Below are 16,958 nucleotides of genomic sequence, written 5' to 3'. Positions count from 1 at the left end.
CCTGCTCCGTTTATTACAACATGTATTGTAAAATTCACTTTGAAACTGTTTCTGATTGCGAAATGCAGCTTCTCAAGTTGCTTACTGTTACGAACCCCTCTGGAGAGGAGCCTCCGTCTGCCCTGCCTCAGCTCTCTCATCAAGAGCGACAGGGAGAGGCAAAAGGAAAGAGAGAAACAAAAAAAAACCCACGAAGAGGAACCTCTGCCTTGAGCAAATGCCACAATACAAAAGTGGGTCGGCTTGGGTGACTTTTTAAAGGGACCCTGACAACCCTTCTGCTCTTGCAGTTCTGTTTCCGGCTTTGGCACTGGGTCTTAAAGAGACAGCAACAATTTTGAGCATAGATAGATATGAATTACAATAACATTTTGGGTTACCCAGGACAACTACTTAGTCAGGTTTCACTGTATTCAGCCCTGGTTTTTACCAGTATTATTATATAGGAGACTAATTTAGAGTTATGTTGAACTAATATACCCTTATGGCTTAGAAAGATGATAAAGTCTACCAGAAGAATTAATGAAAAATACTTTTCTTTATGTTCTCCTTATTTAAAAGAAATTCAAAGAGCTCATTGATCATCTATCAACATTTTCTCAAAAAAAGCAATCTGATGGCTTTAATGTAAACATTCAAATACAAAGTGGAAAACCAGCAAGTTCTGAAAGGATATCAGATCCTATAAAACATCGAGTGATAAAGGCCAACTTTGAACATCTGTATAATATTCAATTATGAGTTTCTCTCCTGTTTTTAGATGCAGAATCCTGAGACGTTATCAGCTATGTCAAACCCTAGAGCAATGCAGGCTTTGCTACAGATTCAGCAGGGCTTGCAGACACTAGCAGTGGAAGCACCAGGACTTATACCAGGGTAAGAATTGGTCATACAAATGTATACAAGAACTTTTCTCTTGTATTTTGGGTTTTTTCAGCTTCTGTCTTTCTTTTTAACACATAAAGGTTCATGCAGTTTTTACAGACTATTTCTCTTGCATTTTTTAGTTTCACTGAACTTGTTTTAGAATCTGTCACACTTTTGTGTGCAACACACTTTTAAGCCATGGTCTATGGTCTTGTTTTAATGCTTTACTTGTCATCCATTTTTTATTTGACAGAATTTTTGCTTAGTAATTACATCTCATGGGAAGAGATGATAACTAAGTAATTTTCTACGTTAGTGATGTATTTCTCTGTCATTTGTGCAGATTCAATCCTGGTTTAGGTGGATTGGGAAGCACTGGAGCTCCTACAGGGTCCACTGTGCCCAGTTCAATTCCCAGTGAAAATACAAATCCAGTATCAGGGGCCACTGAACCTGGTCACCAGCAGTTTGTCCAACAAATGTTGCAGGCACTTGCTGGCACAAATATTCAGGTAAAGTAGATCACTGTAATCTGGTGTGCATGTGGTTGGTGGGTTTTTTTGTTTGGGTTTTTTAAAATATCCAGTCACACAGAGAGCACCACCACCCCCCCACTCACTGTTGCCATTTTGATACAATAAATTGTATTAAAATAATAATAAACCTTAGTAATCGACATTAGTTGACATTAGTAGTAGTTATGCTAAGGCTTAGTAGGCCGCATGTAACCGGCAAATGAACTTTATAGCAAATTTTGTAATGTAAGCAGTGTAGTTCAGAAATAATTACTTATCTTAAGGAGTGTATCCATTTATCTAGAGAATGTACCTTTTGGCAGAATCTTAAATGTCAAAGAGATTATGGTACCAGGCATCGAAAATGAAGTAAGAATTTACTAAGATGAAGAAATCATGTAAAGAAACATATAAAAACCGTGTGAATTTTCTGTCAAATGGGGCTCTGTCTCTGGACGCTAGTCCACAGGCTCCCGGGCCCTCAATAAAGCACCGCATAAACGACTTCGGTTGTTTGTGTTTTCTTCGGATCGGGCAACATCACCACCACCCACACACACATCCCCTTCCCCACTGTAAACCAACAGAATGCTTCTGGTCACAGGTGAGCAGAGGAAGATTAAAAGTGATATAGCCATGCAAATAAATGCTGGCAAAGAATCACATTTGACTAAAAGTGTCCTCTGAATGGTTGATTGATAGATACACGTACCTTTATATCCTTGCGTTTCTGAAATGCCTGGAAAGATTAAGGTGTTAAAGGGAGGACTGGTTCCCTGGCAAGTGAAATGTGGGCTCAGACAAGAAAGGAACTTAAGCATACTGAACATCATTGTCTCTACTTCTGTGTTACTGGTTGTAGCTCAGGTTATTTGGGTCCTGAATTTGTAGCATGCTTCCCTGACATCCTGCAGTATCAGATTGCACAATATGCATTGTGTTAACATACCAAATGGGATTTAGGCTTTCTGGAGAGATCCAGAAGTCAAGCAAAGGTGGCAGCTTTGTGAAACAGCACCGTTACATTGTAGTACGTATCCAGTTGTCCTGGTTTGAAAGGACAGGTGTCTGCCAGTAAGGGCAGAAGTTTCCCTTTGGAATAGAGACTTTGGTTCCACTCCCCCCCAAGTATTATAATTGTTTGAATCAAGGACTCTGAGGCAGAGATAAGGGGGTGGGAATAACAGCTCTTTTACTAATATATCTAACTGTACAAGCAGAAAACAATAACAGTTGTTAAAATTGCTAACAGAACGGAATAGATAACTCGGTGTCAGTCCCTTTAGATGCAAGCACGCTGTCTCTGTGCTTAGGCCCAGTCCGCAGCTGCCGAGGGCAGGCGGGAACGGAGGCAGCAGCGGGTGGGGCGGCAGCGGCCACGCCGGTCCCGGGTGGGAACGGGCTGGAGCAGCGGCTCCTTGCTCACCGTGTGTGTCCGGGGGATCAGCTGTGTCCGCAGAGGCAGGAGGCTGGAACAGGGCAAATGCAGGGCAGGTGATCGCAGAGGGTCTGGCTCGCCTGTGCTCCGCCGCGTGAGCTGAAGATCCAGGCGTCCTCCTCCGAGCTCGCCGGAAATAGGAGTCCCCTCCCGGAAGCCTCAGAGGCCCCTCCGGGAGCCGTTCCCACCCATCCCTTTTGTCTGGACTCATCAGAGACCCTGGGTGTAACCCGGCCAGCTCCATTGGCATGATAATGGGAAAAATTCTTTCAATTGACACAGTAACAGAAAAACACTCAACCCCCAACATTATCCACCCCAAATTTTTTCCATGCCAACATGCTACATCATATTGAAACCTTTAAATTATATACATACATGTAGTTACAGGCACAGTATCATAGATAGTTCACCCTAGAACAAGGTCCCCTTGGGGTATGCATCGGGTCTCTCCATCCTTTTGCATCACCCACCAAGTGCAACCTGGTCCTTGAGTGAAAACCACCCAGCGAACAGGATTGTCTTTGCTGGAAGCAGAGTTCACCCAGACAGTTTTCCCTAACATGCCTCTCAGGTGTACCTCTGGAACCTTATCTCCATCTGCTGCTCCCAAGGACTCTGATTGGGCAGGGCCTGCTAGGTTAGTGGAACCTCGGGTATTCACTAACCATGTGGCCTTTGGTAGATTGATCTCTGTCCAAGTTTAGGGCAAATTTTAGGAAGAAGACCTCCAAAGGGCCCCCTCCCCCCCTTTCAATTCCTTCCTTCACCAAGCTCGGAAAGAATTTTCTTCAGGGGAAAGTGGAAAAAACTTTTTATTAACAAAATACAAAAGAAACACTTCCCAGCACAGACCCAGATTGAGATGAACTCGGCAGATCTTTGCCGGGAAGGGCAGCAGAGCTTCTTTGGCAGACTTCCAGAGGTGGTCTCCGAAGTTCAGATCCATTTCCTCTGCAGCCGGTGCAAATCTTAGGGATGGGGGGGGGGGGGGGGGGGGAAAGGGAGAGGGGCAGTTTAGGCAGCCGGGGGAAAAGCAGCTGAGCAGCGGAGGGGAGGGGGGCAGGGGGGCAGCAGAAGCAGCAGCAAGCAGCAGCGAGCAGCAGCAAAAAGCCCCAAAAGCCGAAAAAACACCCGGCTAGATAAAACAGCCCGGGGGAGGGGCCAGCAGCTCCATGGTGGGGGGTAGGGAGAGGAGATAGTCAAAACATAACCCATAACAATCTCCCAGTTCTTGAAAGTCCCCCCACCAAGTGCCTTTAAGGTGGTTTTAAGCAGACCATTGCACCGTTCGAATTTCTCAGCCGCTGATTCATGGTAGGGAATATGGTACACCCACTCGATGCCATGTTCTTTAGCCCAGGTGTTTATAAGGCTGTTTTAGAAATGAGTCACATTGTCTGACTCAATTCTTTCAGGGGTACCATGCCTCCAGAGGACTTGTTTTTCCAGGCCCAGGATGGTGTTCTGAGCAGTGGCGTGGGGCACAGGGTAGGTCTCCAACCATCCGGTGGTGGCTTCCACAATGGTCAGCACGTAGCGCTTGCCTTGGCAGGTCTGAGGCAGTGTGATATAGTCAATCTGCCAGGCCTCTCCATACTTATATTTGGACCATCGCCCCCCCATACCAGAGGGGCTTCACCCGCTTGGCCTGTTTGATGGCAGCGCAAGTGTCACAGTCATGAATAACCTGAGAGATGCTGTCCATGGTTAGTTCCACCCCTCGGTCTCATGCCCACTTATAGGTGGCGTCTCTGCCCTGATGGCCTGAGGCATCATGGGCCTATCGAGCCAGGAACATTTCTCCCTTGTGTTCCCAATCTAAGTCTATTTTTGAGACCTCTATCTGAGCAGCCTTATCTACCTGCTCATTGTGCCTATGTTCTTCATTAGCCCGACTCTTGGGAACATGGGCATCCACATGACGGACTTTCACGGGGAGCTTCTCTACCCGAGTGGCAATGTCTTTCCACTCATCAGCAGCCCAGATTGGTTTTCCTCTACGTTGCCTGTCAGCCTTTTTCCACCTTTCCAGCCAACCCCACAGAGCATTGGCTACCATCCACGAATCAGTGTAAAGGTAGAGCTTTGGCCATTTCTCTCTCTCAGCAATGTCCAAGGCCAGCTGAACAGCTTTGAGTTCAGCAAGTTGACTCGATCCACCTTCTCCTTTGGTAGCTTGTGCAACCTGTCATGTGGGGCTCCATACGGCAGCTTTCCACTTCCGGTTCATCCCCACAATGCGGCAGGAACCGTCAGTGAAAAGGGCGTAGCGTGTTTCATCTGCTGGCAGCTGGTTGGACGGTGGAGCTTCTTCAGCCCGGGTCACTTGCTTCTGCTCCTCTTCATCAGCGAGACCAAAATCTTCACAATCTGGCCAGTTTGTAATTATCTCCAAAATCCCAGGGCGATTCAGGTTGCCAATACGGGCGCGCTGCGTGATGAGGGCAATCCACTTGCTCCATGTGGCATCGGTGGCATGGTGAGTAGAGGGAACATTTCCTTTGAACATCCACCCCAGCACTGGCAGTCAGGGTGCCAGGAGAAGCTGTGCTTCTGTGCCAATCACCTCTGAGGCAGCTTGAACTCTCTCATAGGCAGCCAAGATTTCCTTCTCTGTGGGAGTGTAGTTGGCTTCAGACCCTTTGTAGCTTCTGCTCCAGAATCCCAGGGGTCGGCCTCGGGTCTCACCAGGCACCTTCTGCCAAAGGCTCAAGGACAGACCATGGTTCCCAGCTGCCGAGTAAAGCACATTCTTTACCTCTGGTCCTGTCCTGACTGGGCCAAGGGCCACTGCATGAGCGATTTCCTGTTTGATCTGGGTGAAGGCTTGCTGTTGTTCGAGGCCCCAATGAAAATCGTTCTTCTTGCGAGTGACCTGGTATAGAGGGCTCACAATCTGGCTGTACTCAGGTACGTGCATCCTCCAAAAGCCGATAGCACCTAGAAAAGCTTATGTCTCCTTCTTGCTTGTTGGTAGAGACATTGCAGTGATTTTATTAATGACCTCAGTGGGGATCTGGCACCGTCCATCCTGCCACTTCACTCCCAGGAACTGGATCTCTCGGGCAGGTCCTTTGACTTTGCTCTTTTTACTGGTGAAAATGGCTCCCAGCAAAATCTGGATGGTCTTCTCTCCTTTCTTAAATACCTCTATTGCTGTTTCTCCCACACAATGATGTCATCGATGTACTGCAAATGTTCTGGAGCCTCACCCTTCTGCAGTGCAGCCTGGATCAGTCCGTGGCAGATGGTGGGGCTGTGCTTCCACCCCTGGAGCAGTCGGTTCCAGGTGTACTGCACGCCCCTCCAGGTGAAACCAAACTGACGCCTGAACTCTGCTTCCAAAGGTATGGAGAAGAATGCATTTGCAATGTCAATGGTGGCATACCATCTTGCTGCCTTGGACTCCAGCTCGTACTGGAGTTCCAGCATGTCCAGCACGGCAGCGCTCAGCGGTGGAGTCACTTCATTCAATGCCCGATAGTCCACAGTCAGTCTCCATTCTCCATCAGATTTCTGCACAGGCCAGATAGGACTGTTGAAGGGTGAGTGGCTCTTGCTAACCACCCCTTGGCTCTATAGATCAAGGATCATCTTGTGGATGGGGATCACAGCATCTCGATTTGTCCGGTACTGCCGGTGGTGCACGGTCATGGTGGCAATTGGCACATGTTGCTCAGTCACTTTCAGGAGTCCTACTGCAGAGGGGTTTTCTGACAGTCCAGGCAAGGTGTTCAACTGCTTAATGCTCTCTGTCTCTACAGTAAGTATTCCAAAAGCCCACCTGAACCCCTTCGGGTCTTTGTAGTAGCCGGTGCTGAGGAAGTCTATGCCTAGAATGCGCGGTGCCCCTGGGACAGTTACAATTGGATGTTTCTGCCACCCCTTCCCTGTCAGGCTAATCTCAGCTTCCAGCAAAGTGAATTCCTGTGATCTCCCCATCACCCCAACAATGGAAACAGGTACCTTCCCCACATGTTCTGATGGTATCAGGGTGCATTGGGAACCAGTATCAACTAGCACTTTATGTTTCTGTGGCTTTGATGTGCCAGGCCATCGCACTAACACTATCCAATAAATCCTGTCATCCCATGCCTCTCCTTGGCTAGAGGCAGGGCCCCTCTAGCCCTGGTTATTATTCTTTTCCTGGGCATACATAGTGGAGGTTTCTTCCAAGGGATCTGACAGAACATCCTCCTTGCTGTAATACCCTGCACCTTGCTTGTGGGAGGTTGAGGCTACCTTCATTTTAGTGCGGCTCCCTCGGTAGCATTTCCCTCCCTGAGCTGATGCACCCGTGCTGCCAGGACAGAAGTGGGTTTCCCATCCCATTTTCCCATGTCTTCCCCATGGTCTCGCAGGAAAAACCACAGGTCAGCTCATGAGGTGTACCCTCTCTCCCTAGCTGGGGGACGTGAAGCTCTGACTTGGGGGCCTGTGACTCGTACTTGTGCTACGCTGATCTTCCTCACCTCCTCAATTCTCTCCATCATCTCCTCCCTCATATCACTCATCCTATCTTCGACCTGTTGGAGGTCCCTGGCCATGGCAGAGACATTGGCCTGCATTGGGCCATTCATCATGCTCTTAGAATTTCTGAGTTTGTTGGCAACAGAACCCACTGTCTCTGGGTGGTTATCAGCATTAATCATTGCTATGTAGGTGGTATATTGAGATGGACCCAAGGTTGCCAAGTTACATAACATCTGCCCTGTGCACTTGACCTTGTCAAGGTCATTGTCATGCTGTCCATCCCTCCCAAAGAGTACCTCTAATACTGCTGTCTCTCTCAGCTGCTGGATCCCTTCCTCAAGGGTTTTCCAGCGCATCCTACGGTGGTGCTCCTGCATTCTCTCTCTGTGTAAAAACTTTTCTCTCACACTCATTAAAAGCCGGTCCCAGAGGGAAAGGAGGCCTTGCTCCCTTACGAATATCTGGTCCACACCTGAATCCTGGGCCAAGGATCCCAAATTCCTGGCCTCAGTTCCATCCAGTTGTACACCTGTTCCCGTAAGGTCCCAGACCCGGAGTAACCAAGTTGTAAAAGGCTCACGGCCCCGCCGAGCAATGTCTTTACGCAGGTTACGGAGACTATCGTATGAGAGGGACTCGGTGACAATCTCAACCTCTGGCTCCCTTGCTGGTTGTGATGACCCTCCTTGCTGATCCCCATTATCTAAGTGCCTCGTTTTAATCTTAGATTTCCTAGTTTCCACAGGAGCAACTGCTGCTGGCTGTGGCTGCTCCTGTGATCCAGCTGGAACCTGGACAGATACAACATCTACGGGTTCCACTGCAGCACCATCTGACTCTCCCTTTTTAGGGCAGGGGGAGGGTTTCTCACCAGCTGGAGAAAAATACTCCTTCATCATCTGGCTATGCTCTTTCAGCATTTAGTCTATATCCTTCACTAGAGCCCCCACCCACTCTGGGTGGCTCATTTCTGCGGTGGCTTGTGGGGCAGGGTTAGGCTCTGGGGCAGCATTCCTAGTCCCTGGGGCAGCGGTCGGTTCTGGGGCAGCATCCCTAGTTTCAGGGGTAGGCTCTGGGGCAGCATCTTTAGTCTATCGGGCAGGTATCAGGGTTGTTATCCAAGCCAATATTTCCTTGTTTCTGAATGCTAAGTAAAACAGGCCTATCAGCAACACCAGCCACTGTATAATAACAGTTGCAATTAAAACAGATCTGAAATCCTTGAGAACCAGTGGGGTAGCCTCAAAAAACTGGGTGATGGTTTGGGAGAGAATTTCCCTTGCACTCGTTACCTCACAGTAAGTACCATTACTGAAATAACCCCAGAAACACGCAGTTAGAATACGATAGCTCTGGATCCATGCAACCGCTTCCCAGAAAAAATTAAAAACCCATGAATTCCTGACATAATCAATCCACCAAACGAATCGGATAATAGCTAGAGTAAGTTTGGTGAGGGGGCCCAAATTCAAGTAAGGGCTTGCAAATGGGAGGGAGATGGCTGTGACCACATGGAACACAAACCAGATTAAACCAGACAACATATTGCCACTTAAGAGAGCTGCTATTCCTGTCTTAACTCTTAACTCAGTGCCCTCTGTTCCACGTCTGGGCGCCAAAATCTGTCCTGGCTTGAAAGGACAGGTGTCTGCCAGTAAAGGCAGAAGTTTCCCTTTGGAATAGAGACTTTGGTTCCACTCCCTCCCCCAAGTATTATAATTGTTTGAATCAAGGACTCTGAGGCAGAGATAAGGGGGTGGGAATAACAGCTCTTTTACTAATATATCTAACTGTACAAGCAGAAAACAATAACAGTTGTTAAAATTGCTAACAGAACGGAATAGATAACTCGGTGTCAGTCCCTTTAGATGCAAGCACGCTGTCTCTGTGCTTAGTCCCAGCCTGGTGCTGTCGGGGGCAGACGGGAACGGAGGCAGGAGCGGGTGGGGCAGCAGCGGCCATGCCGGTCCCGGGCAGGAACGGGCTAGAGCGGCGGCTCCTCGCTCACCGTGTGTGTCCGGGGGATCAGCTGTGCCCGCAGAGGCAGGAGGCTGGAACGGGGCAGATGCAGGGCAGGTGATCGCAGAGGGTCTGGCTCTCCTGTGCTCCGCCGCGTGGGCTGATGATCCCAGGTGTCCTCCTCTGAGCTCGCTGGAAATAGGAGTCCCCTCCCGGAAGCCTCAGAGGCCCCTCCGGGAGCCAGTCCCACCCACCCCTTTTGTCTGGACTCATCAGAGACCCTGGGTGTAACCCGGCCAGCTCCATTGGCATGATAATGGGAAAAATTCTTTCAATTGACACAGTAACAGAAAAACAGTCAACCCCCAACACCAGTGTAATTTCAAACTGCTGGAAAAAGGGACAGTCCTTTTCTTAGCTCCTCTGTTGCCATGTAATAAGGCAGTTCAGCTTGCTGATCTGACAGAAAAATTTATGTAACCATGAGAAAGTGGTGGTAAGCATAGCTATAGGAAGCCATGTTCTCATAGATATTTTTATCCTGTTAGATCTTACACTACCAATTCAGTTTTCTGTTTGGTTTTCTTGGGGAGGGGGGAAGCAGATGGGGATGAGAGGAATATTTGCATTTCAGACAGTATGTTTGCATTTTATTAATTTAGAATTATATGCAGCTTTAAAATACTGCTAGGAATTTCTCAATGGATGAAACGTTAATTAGAACAAAAGGAAAATTAGCAGTAGGTGCAAAAATCTTGTGTTGATTTGTAAACAGTCTCACTCATTTCAAAAAGTGTCTTCTCAGTATTACTCTGACCTTATATACCTAAAGCATATTATTTTCATATAATTGTTCTGTTTCAAAAATGTCTCTGAGGTGAAGGTCATACAACTGAAATTATTGATAATTTTGCTATTACTTTATGAGGAACTTATTTCAGCAAGATCAGCTTATAAAGCACATCTGTCTCTTTGCCTTATGCTGAACTTTTCCTAACTAGAATTTTGGTAAATTTAGTCAACAAATATTTGGAGCATTAAAGAGGTAACTTTTATGTCAAGGAAAAAGAAATAGCCAACCACATTCACTGTTGCCAACAGTGAAATTCTCAAAATTTTGCTATTCCACATTACTAGATTAGATTAATTAATTAAAAAAAAAAGTCTGCATGCACATCATGAAAAAACTGTTCTTGGGACACATCAGATTTAACTGTTCCTTTTTTATTAAACAAGCAGCTGCTCTTGTAGTTCAAAGAAGTTACATAAGTGAAGATACTCCTAAAATTTGAGGCTAATCTGACTTGTTTGATCAATAATTCAGTTGTGAATGAAATTTGGGGAATTTGAAAAAGATGCATTCAGAAATAAGAACCACAAGAAGTGGCTTTGAACTGGCTATGTTTAAATCTTGTATTTTGCCAAATATGTTTTATGCATTTATAGCTTGATATTTTTCTTCTTAGCAGTTACAAAATCCAGAAGTTAGATTTCAGCAACAACTGGAGCAGCTGACTGCAATGGGCTTTTTGAACCATGAAGCAAACTTATAAGCGCTAATGGCAACGGGAGGAGATATCAGTGCAGCTATTGAAAGGCTCCTTGGTACTCAGCTTTCATAGCACCATTTCTTTAACTTGAAAAAATGTAATTTATTTTTTATATCAGTCCTTAAATCTTTAAAACAGTTGCTTTATTTCATTCTGACTGTTGAGTTTATCTTGTTTTAAACAAGTCATGCATTCTAAGGTAAAGTGCAGTAGTTTTCTTCAAACAGGGAATTGATGCAAGGGGCTTAGTGTAGATTTTCATTTCAAATATATTAGAATTGCTGTTCTAGTTATATCTTCACATCTAGCCACAAAGAAACCTGCACTGTAACATTGTCTCATTGCAACATTGTTACAGATTAACTGTAAATTACCTTTGTGCAAATTATAGGAGCACTGCCTTGTGCTCTGAAACTGTCTCTAAGGCATTTCATCTTGTTCCAGTGAGATTCTAACATGCATTATGATTTGTATTTGGAAATATTAATTTCAGCCGTTGTCATGTGATATTCTAATTATTTTTAACCACCATGTAAAAACATACTGTATACCTCTTAAGTTTTTATTGGTAGTTACGTCTTGTGCACAGGTAATAAATTAATTTAAAAGTATTTAAACATCTTGTTTCAGTGTGTTTGTAACTGGTGATTATCCAGTATTCAAGATGACTGACCTTATAAGTGTTAGCTTTGGGACTATTTACAGACTTTGGGCTAAGATTAACAATACTTGCAGGTATAAAGTGGAGGACAGAGAAGAAGGGTCATGATACTCAAGACTATTTAGATAAAGTGAAAGCAGTGAAATAAAGCATTCTGCTGTGTATTACAGAATAACACTATATCGGTCTTTGGTGTCAGTGTAATTGTGAACATTCTGATTAATTCTGGTAATGCATTAGACACTTAATCTGAACAATCTTTTCTTTTGGTACATATATAAAGTCAGTTAGTTCTAAAAACCCATTGCTTGCAAATGGTTTAAACTTACTGGCCTTGACTCAAAATTCTTAATAAGTTGAATGAAACCAATTTATAATGGGATATATAATGAGATATGTATTCAACTGATACAGCTGGTACCTTACATTTTCAGTGTGCACAAATGGAAAGTCACTGCTCCTGCACTCGTGGTCCTCTGACTCAGCAAAGTGGGAAGCCCAAGGTTTATCAGTATTGTTAAAGACTGAAGCAAATATAGCATTGAATCATAGCATGATTTGGGTTGGAAGCGACCTTAAGGATCATCTTGTTTCAATGCCCCTGCTGTGGGCAGGGACACCTTTTACTTGACCAGGTTGCTTCAAGCCCTGTCCAACCTTGCCTTGAACACTTACAGGGACGGGGCATCCACAGACTATTGTGTTCAGCAATAAAAGCTGAGAAGAGAAAGGAAGGTGGGGAAGCATTTGTTATTGAGATACTTGTCTTCTGAAGCAACTGCTACATATACTGAGGCTCTACTTTCCAGAATGTGGCTGGACATTGCCTGCTGGTGGGAAGTAGAGCATAAATCTTTTTGTTTGTTTTGCTTTGCTTGTACAGGAGGGAAGGGATACCATCCAGTGGGACCTTAACAGGTTTGAGAGGTGGGTCTGTGCAAACCAGATGAAGTTCAACAAGACCAAGTGCGAGGTCCTGCACAAGTACAGGCTGGGTGCAGAATGAATCAAGACCAGCCCTGGGAAGAAAGACTTGGGCTGTTTGTAGAGAAAAAGCTCAGCATGACTCTGCAAAGTGCACTGGCAGCCCAGAAAGCCAACTGCATCATGGGCTGCATCAAAAGATACCAGCAGGTCGAGGGAGGTGATTCTCCTTCTCTGCCCTTGTGAGACTCCACCTGGAGTCCTGTGTCCAGCTCTGGGGTCTCCAACACAGGAAAGATGTGAACCTCTTGGAACGAGGCCAGAGTAGGCCATTAAGGGGACTGGGCCACCCAAGGTCTATCAATATTAAGACTGAAGCAAGAATAGCATTGAATGCCTCTGATTTTTCTTCATCCCTATTTGTTAGGTGACCATCTTCAACAAGTATTGGTCCAATTTTTTCCTTGGACCTCCTCTTGCTATTAACATATTGTGGCAGAGTAGTAGAGAAAAGTAGGACAGTGATTCTGTGGATGATTATGATTAGATTTATTACTAATACATTATCTAAATATTGATAAATGCATTATATAATATAAGCAAGTTCAGTTAGAAATGTACAGGTTTGCAGTCTTTGACCTTGCAGAATACATAATTACAAAGCAACAAAGCACCTATGGAGCTACTTTAGGATTTTACCTCCTTATGTAACCCAATCATATCCCTTTTAGCCACCCATCCAAAAGTGAGTGTTCCCTGTTTTCGGGCTGGATGTACCCTGTATGTGTCCATGCCAGGGGAAGGGGCAGGGGGTGGAGGATCCACCTGGAAGCTGAAAGCTGCCTGCAACCTTGGGAGACCAGTTTGCCCAGTTGACCCGACTATCTTTCATCACAGTTGCACATACTTTAAAAAAACCTCTAGTTGATGCAACACTGGCCAGTTTCAATGCTAGGTGAGCTTTGACCTTTTATGTCTTCTTCCTGCATATACAAACCACAGCTCTCTCATCTTCCTACAAAGCCTGACTTTGCTTCCAAAGATCATACTATTTCTTTTTCCTTCCAATTTCCATGAGGGTGATATCCCTGATTTGGGCCCCAGGGAGGGGGAGGCAGCAAATTTCTCTGAAAAGTGTCCTATCTGCAAATGGATGCCTCCATTCCTCTCAGGGGGGAGTTGCCTATGACCAAAACTCACTGCTCTTTCTTCTCAGTGCTGATCTTAAGACAGGTCTTGAAGCAAACGGTTGATCTGACCCTCATGAGAATGCTTGTGTAAGTTCTTCCTATTCTATCTCATTATATGCTTTTTCTACCATACCCAGAGCCTCATACCCATTCTGTAAAGGTAGCTGAGAGGGTAAGGAGGGGTTCCTCTTACAGCTCCATGCAGTTACCTGCTTTCACTCCTCCCTATCCCTTGTACCACTGCCTTACTCCTGGTACAGAACAGATAGTGAACTTACCTCTAGTGGCCAATGCTGACTTGAATTATGTGTACCAGACACAGCAGAGCACAGCTATGATCAATCTCCTCAGACTCAGATGCTCCTCATTCTGCCCACCTCCTCCTGAAGCTCAGCCACCAGGCAGAGGAGTTCATCTACCTGGGCACACCTCTCACAGGTGTGCTTGCTGTCACCATTTACCTCTGTAAGTATCCCCACAAGCACCATGGAGCCTGAAGCCTATATGATTACTTGCTATGGCAGGAGCTCTGTGTGCCTGCATTGGTTTTACCAGGTGCTAGAAGTTCAGCATAAGCAGAAGACAGCTTTTTGCTGAGTAATCACCATGTTGTTGCATAGCAAAACCAGCTTTTGTTTGATGAGCTCCCCAGCAGCAGAAGCCTGCAAGTGATCATTACCTATGCCTCACTGTTTGTGAGAAAGGTGTGGGTGATGCCTGTAGTGCATTTGGGGCATGCCGAGGCATTACTTACAGACAGTGCTGAATTCTTGGTGGACCGCCTGTCGCAGAAATGTTCAGCATACCAGTTCAGCTGACAGTATAGTCAGCAACCAGGAAAATGTTTCTGGGAGAGGTACTCAAGTTTGTTGTTGCTGAGTTTGTAGATAACAATGCTTTTAGTGGCAATTATACTAAGAACCATTTCAACTTTAAATATTATGATATAAAATTTTGTGGCCCTCCATGTGAATAGTGAAAAAATGCCAGCAAAACTGCTGCAGCCTGTTTTGAGGGTGATTGTTGTGTTAGACAATGCAGTAATCTCATTCAACTAGCAGACCATTCCCTGCTGGATGACAGAGAAGAATTTTTCCCGTGGCTATACTCTGTATGCCTTTGACCTGAACATGCTGATCATTATTCCCTGATTAACACTGGAAGTCTGAGAGCAAAAATACACTTTGCAGGGGCCTTGACTCCCACCGGTAATCTGATTATGTACAAGGTATTTGACAATGTGAACGAAATAAAATGGGGGAGACATGCCTTTGGCCTATATGTGAGGATGGACACTGAACAGGCCTCTTGAGGTTTTTTTCAGCAGACCCCTATGACAGGGAAAAATTTCTAGACAGATACCCTAGGGACTGGCTCCCTGGGGCCCATGTTTTTCCAACACTTGCAAGCATGTTTATGAATATACATTGTCCTATTTAAAAGACTGGTGTCTGCCAAGGAAGGCAGAACCTTCTTGGAAGGGAAAAGATGATCCCCTCCCTCCAAAGAATTATAAATTTGAAATTATGGGGCTTTCAGCAAAAGATATGGGAAAAGGAATAACAGTTCTTTATTAGAATGTGTGTATATATATATATATATATATATATAAAGACAGACAAACAACAACAGCAACAACACCAAGAAAAAAAAAGAAACCCAGTAACAGCCTTTTCCCATCTGTCCAACAATTTCCCCTTTGGTGTAGTTATGACGACAACCAGCAGGGAGCGATGTTGGTTCATGTCAAGGCAGAGAGGCTGCAGTGACTCCTCTTTAGCTTCAGGGGGCACTCTGATGCAAGCCCTGAGCCTCCACAGGGGTTAATAGCAGCCCTGGAAAGAGAAAGAAGATGGCGGGAGGGAAGGGTTTTTGGTTCCTCTGTGCTTGTAAGTATCTGGTGCGTTATCCTGGCGATGGCAGCTCCGATGAGGTTCCAGTCCACCAGCAGCTGGGAGGTGCTCTCCCCAGAGAGAGAGAGAGACGGTAGGGGCCTGGTCTTTTCCCTTAGAAGCACCCACATGCATGGTGGGGGTCTCTCCCGGCAAGGGTGGGTGCTGCAGAGAGAGTCCCAGTCCACCAACAGTTCACTGTAAGCAGCGGTCTCACCAATAGGCAGTCAGGAGAAATTTCACAGCAGCACTGAACCCCCTGGGCAGGAGAAGTCCAGCACCAAACACCACAACCATCTCCTCTCCAAGCCGGGCAAAGACCTAGCCACTCCAGCTAAGAAACTGCCAAAACCACACCGCTCCCCCCCCCCCAACCATTTAAATGGTATGCCAAGACGTTGTCTCTTAATTGACGTCCATTTGTTATTTCCATGTCAACTAAACAAATGGGAAGAAAACTCCTTAAAGAAACCAAACCCCCAACATTATCCACCCAAATTTGCTTCCCATACCAACATTTTACATCATGCTTAGACTTTGAAACTATACACATACATACATTATCCTAGTTATATACATATATACATGCAGATACGTATGCAGACACAGCGTCATGGACAATTCACCTCAAAATAAGGTCTCCTTGAGGTATACATCGTGTTTCTCCATCTTTCTGCATTGCTCACCAAGTGCAACCAGAAGAAGAGAGCTTCCCGAGGTTTGTTTGTGTGAAAATGTGTGTTCACAAAGGCGCATCTGACATTTTCATTGGTGTAACAATGTGTCAGTATTAAAAATCAGCCCCTGATTGTTTTTTCTCATGTCTAAAGGAAGCTGCAAAGGTACTTAAAGGGAATTATTTCCATAATTGGTTTGTTTCCTTCCTTACCAAAGAAATAAATTAATATAAACCACCACAGCATCATGTCTCCATCCTTCTGCACCACCCATCAGATGAAATCAGGTCCCTGAGCAAAGACAACCCCATGGATGAGTTTGTCTTTGGATTAATTCTGTCTTGAGCAAACAGTCTTTCCTAACATACCTCTCACATGCACCACAGGAACCTTATCTCCATCTGTTGTACACAAGAGTGCAGATTGGGCAGGGCCAGCTCAGTTAGTGGAACCTCTGGTGTTAATTAACTCTACAGCCTTTGATAAATGCAGATCCCACTGCTTGAAGGTCCTACTCTCCATTACTTTCAATATTGTTTCCTTCTTGCTGATCGGTGGAGACATTGCTGTGATCTTGTTGCTGACCTCAGTGGTTATCTGACGCTGTCCTAGCTCAATGGCCTCATGATGCCTCAGGCCATAAGGGCAGAGATACCACCTATAAGCGGGTCTGAGACCAAGGGATGGATTTAACCATGGACCATATCTCCCAGGTTATCCATGACTGTGAGATATGCATTGCAATCAAGAAGGTCAAGCAGGTAAAGACCCTGTGTTATGCTGGGCTGTAGCCCAAATATATGTATGGG

At 45.5% G+C, this 16,958-nt stretch overlaps 1 long non-coding RNA gene across 2 annotated transcripts; it reads left to right on the top strand.

Annotated features, from left to right (window-relative positions):
• Positions 1–427: 427 nt before the first annotated feature.
• On the top strand, positions 428–11,019 carry LOC306815859. 2 transcript variants are annotated; one of them, XR_013777498.1, is made up of 3 exons: positions 428–876; positions 1,211–1,379; positions 10,725–11,019. It is a non-coding gene; the product is annotated as an uncharacterized lncRNA (long non-coding RNA). The 2 variants fall into 2 exon arrangements; XR_013777499.1 differs by having other exon boundaries at positions 10,722–11,019.
• Positions 11,020–16,958: the final 5,939 nt, after the last annotated feature.

This window comes from Erithacus rubecula (genome assembly GCF_903797595.1).
Source record: "Erithacus rubecula genome assembly, contig: scaffold_258_arrow_ctg1, whole genome shotgun sequence".
NCBI lineage: Eukaryota > Metazoa > Chordata > Aves > Passeriformes > Muscicapidae > Erithacus > Erithacus rubecula.
The sequence above is the reverse complement of the archived record's forward strand: the minus strand, read 5'-3'. Positions and strand labels throughout refer to the sequence as shown.